This window comes from Syngnathus typhle, linkage group LG9, assembly GCF_033458585.1.
Source record: "Syngnathus typhle isolate RoL2023-S1 ecotype Sweden linkage group LG9, RoL_Styp_1.0, whole genome shotgun sequence".
In the NCBI taxonomy this organism is placed as follows: domain Eukaryota; kingdom Metazoa; phylum Chordata; class Actinopteri; order Syngnathiformes; family Syngnathidae; genus Syngnathus; species Syngnathus typhle.
Window position 1 is genome coordinate 11,973,522 of NC_083746.1, and position 12,078 is coordinate 11,985,599.

Sequence of the window (12,078 nt, forward strand, 5' to 3'; positions counted from 1 at the left end):
GGGGTTTTTTTGTGTTCGACTAAGCAGAGCTTGTTTTCAGGGAGCACTTCTCATTGCTGCTTAAATGAGCATTTAGAGCAAAGAACTGTGTAGTCATGCCTGATGCCATTACCTTTAGTATTTTCTGTTCCACATGTAGAGCTATGTAGCTTGTTAAGTCAACCATAATATCGGATCGGTATCGGGTATCGACCGATACGCAAAGCCACGGCATCGGTATCGAAACTGAAAAAGTTGGATCGGTGCATCTCTAACTGGGACTGCTAATATAGGGGCTATCATTAGGAGTGAAGCGCACCACTCGAGATTTCAAATGCACAAAATAAATTGGCAGTCTAAAAAATAGCCATGACTTAACCGCTTTTGGAGTAACACTGATCTCATAAGAGTACAAAATAAAAATAGCAACAGTAACTAAATAGTAACTTGTGGTGGTCTTAAATAACATGTTCAATGTGTTCAATAACACTGCACTTTTACAATTTGAGTAATATAATAATATGATTTTAAAGTCATTATTTTTAATTATGATGACGTTCCAGACTGCATGACTATGTTTGTATGACCAAGTACTCGGGTATTCTCAAAAAATATCTCGTCACCTTCCCAACATTGAACTTCACTATTTTGTTTAATTTATCTGTGCCACTTGTGCAAACAGCCCGAAAGTCACGAGAGAAGGTCACACATTGTCCAAACACCTGCTGTTTGCTACAAACTGTCTTTGTTATTAAATAACTGTAGAGCAGTGGTCCCCAACCACCGGGTCGCGGACCGGTACCGGTCCGTGGGTCACTTGGTACCGGGCCGCCAAGCCGCACAGAAAAAAATAATTAGCGACAATCAATTAATTCAGGTCAAGACACTCGTCCCGGTCACGTGACATGTTTCCCCAGTCGAGCCCGCAAAGCTAATATGTGGCGACAGGCTAACTAACAAGGCAATGAAGCATTCAAAGCTGCTTCAACACATGGAGACCAAGCATCCTGCAATTAACCGGCTCGTTTCTGAGAAACAAACTCAGTGCTCCCACTAATTCAACGTAATGGTGAGTTTTATTTTTGCCATTTTTACTTGTTTTTATGTCAGTCGTATCATTTTATTTCATCGTATTTATATATTATAAATGTATTATTTATATATATATATATATATATATATATATATATATATATATATATATATATATATATATATATATATATATATATAATAAAAATTCCCCTCTCACCCTCCGCGTGTGGTCTCCCACTCCAAGCTCGGGTCCTCTACCAGAGGCCTGGGAGCTTGAGGGTTCTGCGCAGTATTTTGGCTGTTCCTAGCACTGCACTCTTCTGGACTGAGATGTCTGATGTTGTTCCTGGAATCTGCTGTAGCCACTCCTCCAGTTTGGGGGTCACTGCCCCAAGTGCCCCAATGACCACGGGCACCACCGAGGCCTTCACTTTCCAGGCCTTCTCAAGCTCTTCTTTGAGGCCCTGGTATTTCATTATATATATATATATATATATATATATATATATATATATATATATATATATATATATATATATATATATATATATATATATATATATATATATATATATATATATATATATATATATATTAACTACTGTGCAGGTCCAGCTGTATATATATATATATATATATATATAATTTATTTATATAAATGCCGGTCCGCGAAAATATTTCTGACATGTAACCGGTCCGTGGCGCAAAAAAGGTTGGGGACCACTGCTGTAGCGTATATATAAGGTGAACAACAATCGTGAAATTGCAATAGATCGCGGGTCTGCTGGAGCCTATCCCAGTAGTCATCGGGCAGTAGAAAGGGGACACCCTGAACCGGTTTCCAGCCAATCGCAGCGCACACTGAGACAAACAACCATCGGCATTCGCACTCACACTTACGGGCAAATTGGAGTGCTCAATCAGCCAGTGTGTTCAATTACACAACAGCTGAAAAGAAAACGACTTGGGGAAGCAGTTTAATTCTATATTTTCGTCCACTTTAACTGGTGTAATCAAACGCCAAATTCCGTGTCGTGCGATAGGAAAACTTTAAATTATGTAATACATCGCCACGGTTGAATTTCCATTGAGAGGCATCGTTGTCGGAGTTGTCTGCCGTATAGCAGCACCTTAAGCACTGCCGGGAATGTAAGAAAAGCATGGGCAAACAGTGATATATATTTTTTTTTTTCTTTGCACATTTTCAGTCGACTGCAAACAATAATAACGGTAAAGTTGAAGACAAGATGTGGGACGAGTCGACGTCTCCTCTTCGGTTATAAGGTTTCTGATGTGACTGAAACTTAACGCTATATGCGTAGGTTGTTCTTGAACGATTCCATATCCGAAAAACAGTCAGTAATAGTGTATAAAATGTATTGCTTACGAAATCGTTGCCGCTACTCCTCCATCAAAGGCTGTCTCGCAAAAATGACTGAAGATGTATTCAAGCTACCTCGTAAATTCAACGTTTAGTGAGGAGGTTGGATTTACGCTAGTTTTCTCAGGAATAAAATTGGTGTAATTTCTTTGGGGGGGGGGGGGGTAAGTAAAAATGTATAACTATTTAACTAAATCCACGCTTCCCTTGTCTACTGAAGAAGAATCAAGTCTAGCCACAGATGCTTTCCCCAAAATGAACGCATTATCGTTGAACGCATCTGTATTCCGGAGGCTGGACAAAGCGAAGGGAAGGAAGGGTGTTGGTTCAGTACATTTAACAAGCCATCCATAGTTTAGTTTCAGTTCAATATACCATTCGGCATCAGATGACACTAAATTACAAAAATCAGATTATGTCACGTTTAACTTTTAAATCCAAATCGCGAAACCAATGCACGACAAGAATGTTAGTGGTATAGTAAATATTGACTGTGACCGCAAAATACCACTGTTGAATTCAAATACCAACAGAAGAATGTGCCTAAAAGTAGTTTTGTCATTAATGCGGCAATGAACATTAACCAGCCACTGCATAGGATCCGTGTCTCCTATGTGAAGAGAGAGCAACCATCCTCAGGCGCCTCGGGTGAATAACAGCAACATATGTTAAATGGATATTACGTTTGGGAACAAATAGTATAAAAAAATGGAAAAATCACTGGTTTTTGTTTAAAAATAAAAAATATATATCAATACCGCTAGATTTGGTTGTTTCTTGTTCTTGTTTCGCTCAGTACAGTGTATGAGTGGTGCACACGCTCACACGCACGCCCTGAGCAGCACAACCTGTCACTGCAGCAGCCTCCATGATTCTCGTCTCCCGTTGTTATTTGAACAAGAAATACAGCTATTTTGACTATGAAAATGATCCAAATGTATAGGAAACACACCAAAATTGAATTAAAAGCATAGACCACAGGACAGATATTATATTATGTTTTATTACATTGTTTTATTACATTATATTCATTTTTTAACAACTTATGGTGACAGCTGAGGAAACCATGTTGAGCCCTCTACTGCCCCTGGTGGCAAAGTGAGGAACTGCCTCACCTGCCTCCTATGAGTGCACGTGCCAGCAATTAACCAATAAAATGTGGTTTTTGTTAGGTCTAAATACTATCAGACATTAAACCACACACTGGAAGGAAGAGGAGAAAAGAACCAGAACAGGTTTACTCGCGAGGAGAACGATAGAGAGAGGAAACTCGGTTACAATCTCCATCAATTCTGAGTTCTCCCTCCACGTGCTCCTCTATTTAATGTTTTGGTTTCCCTGGTTACAGAGGCGTTGCTACACTAAAGGGAGGGGAGATTGTGTCTGTAGCAACGCTGATTAGCTAAGGAATGCAGTGTGGTGTGAATTCGCACTTCATTGTCGGCCCGTGACCCCCGCAGAGTTTGTCCATCTGTTCTCCTCCAGTTGTTGGCCGAGTCGTCCGCGAGCGAGATCAGATAACTCCTGTGGAACAATGCAACTAAACCTTGGCTAGACTTTATCTACTTAGTAAATTAACACGCAATAAGAATGAGTGACTTGTCCTAAACACTTTAACAAACATTGAGTAAATATGGGATAACTTGTAACCATCTATGAACCAAACCTACAGTTAACTAAAAGGAATGAAGTTTCTTTCAACCAAATAAGAACATTTCGCCTATGCAAATAAGCTCTGCTCATTGTTAGTGAAGGCTTCTTACAGAAACAAAAACACACAGATAACATAAGGACAGGAAGGTTACATATGGCTGACAGAGATCAAAAGACTTCCCTGTCACTAAAGAGAAAGAACCTAGATGAAAGGAAAGCCATAAACTCATAAATGACAAGGCTTTACTTAAATTATTCCAACATTTCCCTCCTGTTTATCACATATTTGCTCAATATTTACATCACCAAAAACAACCACTTCTCTCGATTTTCAGTTGTCGGATCGCAAGTATGGCAGAAATAAGTTTACACCAAAAAAAAAAAAAAAAGGATAAATGTCGCGATATTATCATTCGGAAACACACAGATCTGGGAAAAAGTCTGTAAATTCAAGTGCAATAATTGCATCATCATCATCGTTATCAACATGCTGTCGTTCAGACATTAGGCATACCCGGGCCATCTCGTCGTCCATGGGCGAGATTGCTGTAGTGATAAGATGATTAAACAGAGCACGGAGACATGGAATACAACAACATCCACACAAGGTGAGTATAGCAGTAATTGAGGACACAAGGGCTTTATACTTCCCAAAAGCAGTCATCCACTTGTTGTGCTCTTTCATCCTCGTGTTGAGGGATTGCAAGTTTGCAATCATCTTCGTCAGGCTCCCATCAGGGGCGGTGTCATTCTGGATGAAGGTGCAGCATTGTTCCCTGAACATTGCGCAGACCCTTCCTTTCCCAGACAACAACATAACAAGAGCATTGCGGTTCTGGATTAACCTTAGGGAAGGCGTGGCTAGCTGTTCGCGCACTGCCTCAAGTCCCGCTTGTGTCCGTTTGCCCAATTTCTGCATGTTGCAATGGATGTAATTTATCCTGTCAACGTTCTTGTTCATCGTCCACCAGCAGCAAATGGAGGACTCCCATCCCGCTTCAATTTGGTCAATTAATTCTTATTAATCAGGAACTCCTCTGGGGACTCTAATTGCATCAATTTTAGTCAGATAATCGTCGCCTCTCAAATTTAAAGACATTATATTTTTGTTTTTTCCAGCTTTTTCCCAGATCTTGGCATGTCGATACATATACAATTTTGGTTGACTACATTCTCTAAAAGCAATGGTTTCTTTTCTTTTTTTTCCATTCAACGGATATTATATTGAACACTTTGTCAAACATTTTCACAATCAGTAAACAAACTATCCACATTCATTTTCGAGATATTGATTCCATTCTTTAACATCTACAGCAGTTGTTGACAAACTATTATTTCTTTACATAACCCTTCTGCCACTGTTAAGGCATTCAATGTTTATTCTGAAGCCAATTCAATCCATTTTTAGAATGCATCTATTATGACCAGGCATTATAACCCTGTGGATTGTGTTAAGCACATGTTAAACAAGCTCTACAAAAAATTTTTTTTATAAACGTTTTGAATATGAATCAAATTCATATGATGTATAAACCTGACTGAACTGCCCCATTATCCCTCCTCTTGAGCCATGCGACACACAACCATGGCTCAATATTGCTGCCCACTTGTATAGGTTTTTTGGAGGATAGGTCAGTCTTCTGGTCATTTATAGATACCATTCTCTACTCTTGCTCCTCTTTTCGTCCATAATTGAATTTCGTCGATGGATTTTGTCGCTGCACATCTTTAAAAAAAATTCAGTAACTCAATCTGCTTCTTCTGTGTATAGAATTTTAATGGTCTTTTGCACTACAGCTATGCAGTTCCGTCTGCAAGCTTATCAGTCTCGTGTGTGCCCTGCACACGTGCATATAGCTATTTTCGTGGCAATTGGACTGCTACTAGCTTAGTTGTAGTTTCTTTTCAATCATTTTCTCATCGTTTATCACAAGAATCTTAGCAATTTGAATAAAAATCAAAATGTATGTTTTATGTAACTCAATAGTACGATTTAGGGAATCCATATGTAGTAAAGTGTTGTATTACTACATATGATTTCATCTCCATTCAATTTGACACACCTTCCAAAATGCTTCTCAGTGTCCCAGTGTACACATGTTTTGCGTCTTTCCTTCCTCAAGGTGTCAAACCAATCCACTAATTGGAAAAGATAAAAATCAACAAAATAACTGTCAGTAAATTAGTATAATAGTTAATTGTTGTTGTTTCTTAACTTCAACTCGATCGCTCTCTTATTCTCAAACGTAAAAACTTAAAAGTCTTGACCAATTGACTATACCCTTTAAATTTAGCTTCGAAATGTCATTATTTTATATTTTTTCTTCATCCAATTCCAGAAAGCAAGTTCTTTCCATCTCTCAAATTTTGTTTCATCAAGGTTAGGCATTAATTCCTAGCCTTAATGCTAGTTTCTAATTAAGTTTCATTAATATAGTTTCTGCCCATAAACTAATTGCTTGCTTTTTTTTTACTTCCTATTTTTACAAAGTTGTTTTTGTTTTGCGGTGCAAGTCAGATAGACTACAGTGTAGGAAATTCTTTTTTGCACCTATATTAGCCAATTTCCCCCTTTTAACACATAACACCTACAGCACACAGACAACACAAAAACAGCAGAGACACAACTCACAAACAATACCAACAAACAACGCTGCGCAAACGTCATCCTCCTCTGACGTTTTGGTTATACTCTTTTTTTTTATCAGTGCCTTTCATCCTTAATGCAAACATTGTCATGTCTTCCTTAAGCATCACCCTGCTCCAAATATTCAAACATTCTCTGAGAAACGCACACTTTCTCTGCTTCGCCCGCAGCCATAGCACCCCTCGTGCGAGGGGGGGGGGGGGGCGCAGCATCAATGTTGATTGGTCACAGGCTGGCCATTTCCTGCAACAATCATGATGCCGGCCCACCACCCACACGAGCATAGCACAGGCCCATGCGGACAGCCCCGCCCCGCGGCTACGCGCAAGCGCAGGCACGCTTATCAGTCTCACCTTCTCAAAGGGCAGGCCAACTTTACTGTTGCCCCCTTCATCATGTTCACCTTCAACATCTTTCAGTCTTCTACACAACATTTGCTGTCTTTTATCCTCGTCCTATCAACCCACCATTCTAGTCACTTTCTGCCAAACACGTCTTATTTTCTCTACTTCCACACACTGCTCATCTTAGTTTTTCCAACCACCTTAAACACACCATCATCCACTTCTCAATTTTCCTATTATTGCTCAACAGCCTCCAGAACATTCTCCATGACTGATTTCTTCCATAGAACACACCTCTCACTCGCACTCATACGCACACCCATTCATGAGGATCCTCTGCGCGCACACGCACACACACACCAGCACAAAAGCATGACGCACAACATATAAGAACACATAGAAGCACTAAGAACACCTTTTTGCTCGTATTACTTGTCAGATTTATTCTCTATTTTACTTTTAAAAGCTATTTGTAATTCCTTTCCATTTATTTTGCAAATTTTAATTTAAGTGTTACTTTGTATTACTTTATCCTTTTAACACAAATATCTCCTGTATATTTAAGCTAATTTCTCTTTAATTTTGGCAGCCAGGTTCCCACTTCATTACATGGAAATCTGATTTGATTTGATTTTGGCCTCGTCATAACTGTCTTTGTTCATTTGTGCAGTCACGTGTCATGTGACCGTTTTCTCCGCAATTCCAGCATTTTATTGGAGGTTGCACAACTCCTCTTCCTCGGCCTCTAAAGCCTCCTTTAGACATTGCTCGCCCTCTCTGGCCTTTCTGTCCTCTGCCTGCATTTTGGTAAAAAGTGTCACTATCCTGGTCTACCAGAAAAGTGTGTTTTGAAGCTTTCATTTGTTTTCGTTTTTGTTTGTCTATTACTACTTTTTCCGCATGGAGGGCATGATTTATGTATTCCTCCAAAGTTCCGGTGTTCATTCCTATATGATTATTGATCACCCTAATTTGTATTGCAGGCTTGGACCCTACATGGATGGCATTTTTTAATTGCTGCTGATAAGCACCTTGAGGCGCATTATCTTCCACCAGTCCACTGTGTGTTTTAAACACTTTTGTCATGCGCACTCGATACTCATCAAAGGTTTCATTATCATTTTGCTTTGTTCTGCCTATTTCTGTATAATTTGCTTTGATTTCCTTTGACCAATCCATTTCTAGCGGGCTTTTCTGCCTAGTGGCTCTGTCCGTCATCCCATAAGGAGGAGGTGATTCCTCAATTTTGTGTGTGTCATGCATTTGCGGATACAACTTCGCAATGATCTTTAGTTTTGAATTTGTAGCATGTGTTTTCTCTTCTTGCTCTTGTACTGCTTCTAGTTCTCCCTCAAATTTATATTTTTTAACCCATTTATCAAAATTTCTAAGTTGGTCAAGATCCTGCCTTTCAATTATTTTCCAATCGTTACATTTTAGAGTATCTCGGATATTAGTTTTACTCTTCCCGTTCCCCATTTTAATCAATTTGGTCCCAACTGTAAAGCCATAGGGGTTTCTAAAGTCGGGTGTTTCCAGTGGGATAACGAAAAGATCCTGTGGTGATTCTCACTTCTACCAGCGTTCTGGTGGCTGGTGGAGAATCCTTGTCTATTGCGTCCACAGAACCACGTTATGTGTTCCCCACTGCTTTAATATGGAATACTATATCTAGTGATACGTATTCCCATTCACACTCTCAATCATACAGTATTGTGTGACTTTCGGTTTCCCGCGGACTACGCTAACCCTTTAAACGGACCTCTCCGCCGGACACCTCTGTCCTTTTATTTAAACGGACCTCTCCGTTTTGTTACCGTTAGAACGGACCTCTCCGCCGGACACCTCTGTCCTCTTATTTAAACGGACCTCTCCGCCGGACACCTCTGTCCTTTTATTTAAACGGACCTCTCCGCCGGACACCTCTGTCCTTTTATTTAAACGGACCTCTCCGTTTTGGTACCTTTAGAACGGACCTCTCCGTTCTGTCCTAGGACTTTTATAGGGCACGACGAGCCCTCGGCCGCTCATTCTTTTTTTAAAAAAAACAAAACAAAACTCACCCTCTGGTTCTCTCCACCTCTGCACCTCGGACTGCCTTCAACCTTCAGATCCCAGCTGACGAGCAGACAACCAGCCCTTGAAAAGGATTCTAGGACCTCACCTAGGGAGGTCCTGCCGCGCGCGGTCTATCTGGATCTCCGCTGCCGCCCGCTGGAATCCTCAGGTGTCTTGGCATCCGGCTCGAAGGACCAAATAAATGTTAGGTCTAAATACTATCAGACATTAAACCACACACTGGAAGGAAGAGGAGAAAAGAACCAGAACAGGTTTACTCGCGAGGAGAACGATAGAGAGAGGAAACTCGGTTACAATCTCCATCAATTCTGAGTTCTCCCTCCACGTGCTCCTCTATTTAATGTTTTGGTTTCCCTGGTTACAGAGGCGTTGCTACACTAAAGGGAGGGGAGATTGTGTCTGTAGCAACGCTGATTAGCTAAGGAATGCAGTGTGGTGTGAATTCGCACTTCATTGTCTCCCCGTGACCCCCGCAGAGTTTGTCCATCTGTTCTCCTCCAGTTGTTGGCCGAGTCGTCCGCGAGCGAGATCAGATAACTCCTGTGGAACAATGCAACTAAACCTTGGCTAGACTTTATCTACTTAGTAAATTAACACGCAATAAGAATGAGTGACTTGTCCTAAACACTTTAACAAACATTGAGTAAATATGGGATAACTTGTAACCATCTATGAACCAAACCTACAGTTAACTAAAAGGAATGAAGTTTCTTTCAACCAAATAAGAACATTTCGCCTATGCAAATAAGCTCTGCTCATTGTTAGTGAAGGCTTCTTACAGAAACAAAAACACACAGATAACATAAGGACAGGAAGGTTACATATGGCTGACAGAGATCAAAAGACTTCCCTGTCACTAAAGAGAAAGAACCTAGATGAAAGGAAAGCCATAAACTCATAAATGACAAGGCTTTACTTAAATTATTCCAACAGTTTTCAATCGTGGTTCAACAAAATACGTTTAAAAAACTACCTCATGATACTGTCCTGGTAAAAATAATGGCACCCATAATTTAATATTTTGTTACACAACCTTCTGAGGCATGAGCCTCTCAGTATACTATACCTATAGGTATTTATGTCCACATGAGCAAGTTGAGCGGCCATTTGTCTCAAGTTTGAAGGACGCTTAGTCCAGATGGCACACTTCAGCTCCCTATGCAGATGTTCAATAGGCTTTAGATCAGGGATCATTAAAGGCTACTTCAGCATAGTCCAATTTTTTGCTCTTAGCCATTTTTGGGTCGGTCTTTCTAGCTTGGTGTTTTGGGTCATTATCCTTTTCTAAGATCCATGACCTGCACCTGAGACCAAGAATTCCAACACTGGACAGCTCATTTCTCTGAAGCAACTTGAGAGTCTTGAGATTTCATTGAATTCTGAACCAGAGGTGTGCAGAGACCTCTGGAGGGGCAAGTAATTATTGAAAAGACAGCACATGGACCTTTATTTTAATTTTATTTTTTATCTTCTTTTTTTTTGGGGGGGGGGGGTCATTCATTTTCTTTTAGGCTGGTAATAAGGTACTAAAGTAATATGGAAAACCTGGCTTTACCGGCTTTTGATGGAAATAGACTAGTAATAGATACTTATCTAAGGTCCCTAGCAAACGCATGTGCCATTTGCTTACCTAGATGTCAAAGTTCTTAATTTAACACACAGATTATTTAGTGCACCCTTTATTATTTATTTTATGGGCACACAGTAGCATTTTGTATCGATGTTATATAACGATATTTTGGTCACAAACTAAAAAAAAATCCCATGTAATTTCTGTAGCTCTTACTGAGGGAAGGAGGTTGTTGGCCAAGATCTCTCAATACATGGCCCCATCCATCTGTCCCTGAATACGGTGCAGTCGTCCTGTTCCCTTTGCAGAAAAGCATCCCCAAAGAATGATATTTCCACTGCCATGCTTCACAGTTGGGATGGTGTTTTTAGGGTTATACTCATCATTCTTCTTCCTCCAAACACGACGAGTGGAGTTTAAACCAAAAAGTTCTATTTTTGTCTCATCAGACCACATGACCTTCTTCCAATTCGTCCTCTGGATCATCCAGATTCCAGATGGTCATTTGAAAACTTCAGACGGGCCTTGACATGCATTGGCTTGAGCAAGGGCACCTTGCATGCACGGCAGGATTTTAATCCTTGACGGCGTAGTGTGTTACTGATGGTTTTCTTTGAGACTGTGGTCCCAGCTCTATTCAGGTCATTGACCAGGTCCTGCCGTGTAGTTCTGGCCTCATTCCTCACCTTCCTCATGATCATTGATGCCCAACAAGGTGAGATCGTGCATGGCGCCCCAGACCAAGGGAGACCGAGGATCGCGGCTGGGTCTTCAAGCATGACAATGACCCAAAACACACAGCCAGGGCAACCAAGGAGTGGCTCCGTAGGAAACATCTCAGGGTCTTGGAGTGGCCGAGCCAGTCTCCAGACCTGAATCCATTAGAGAATCTTTGGAGGGAGCTTAAAGTCCGTGTGGCCCAGCGACAGCTCTGAAACCCGAAGGCTCTGGAGGAGATCTGTATGGAGGAGTGGGCCAAAATCCCTGCTGGTGTGTGCAAACCTGGTCAAGAATTACAGGTAACGTCTGATCTCTGTAATTGCAAACAAAGGTTTTTGCACTAAACATTAAGTTCTGTTTTTCTGATGTATCAAATACTTATTCCCTGCAATGAAATGGAAATGATTTAAAAATCATACAATGTGATTTTCTGGATTTTTGTTTAAGATTCCATCACTCACAGTTGTCCTATGATGGAAATTACAGACTTCTGCGTGCTTTGCAAGTGGGAAAACCTGAAAATTCAGCAGTGTATCAAATACTTGTTCTTCCCACTGTATGTTCAGTGGACTAATACATTTAAAAATTAATAAAATCAATATTTACTCAAACTTAGCAACATTTTCCATCAAATGAATGCAAGGAAGCCTGACCATCAATTAACCATCAA

General features: G+C 40.5%; 1 protein-coding gene across 2 annotated transcripts in view; it reads right to left on the bottom strand.

Moving 5' to 3' along the window:
* The window catches only part of si:dkey-3d4.3 (leucine-zipper-like transcriptional regulator 1), a 43,102-nt gene extending 40,541 nt beyond the window's left edge, over positions 1 to 2,561 (bottom strand). For both annotated transcript variants that reach the window (XM_061286589.1, XM_061286588.1), the window contains exon 1: positions 2,402 to 2,561. The gene's annotated coding sequence lies outside the window, so the exon portion shown is untranslated. The remainder of the gene's footprint in view (positions 1 to 2,401) is intronic.
* Positions 2,562 to 12,078: the final 9,517 nt, after the last annotated feature.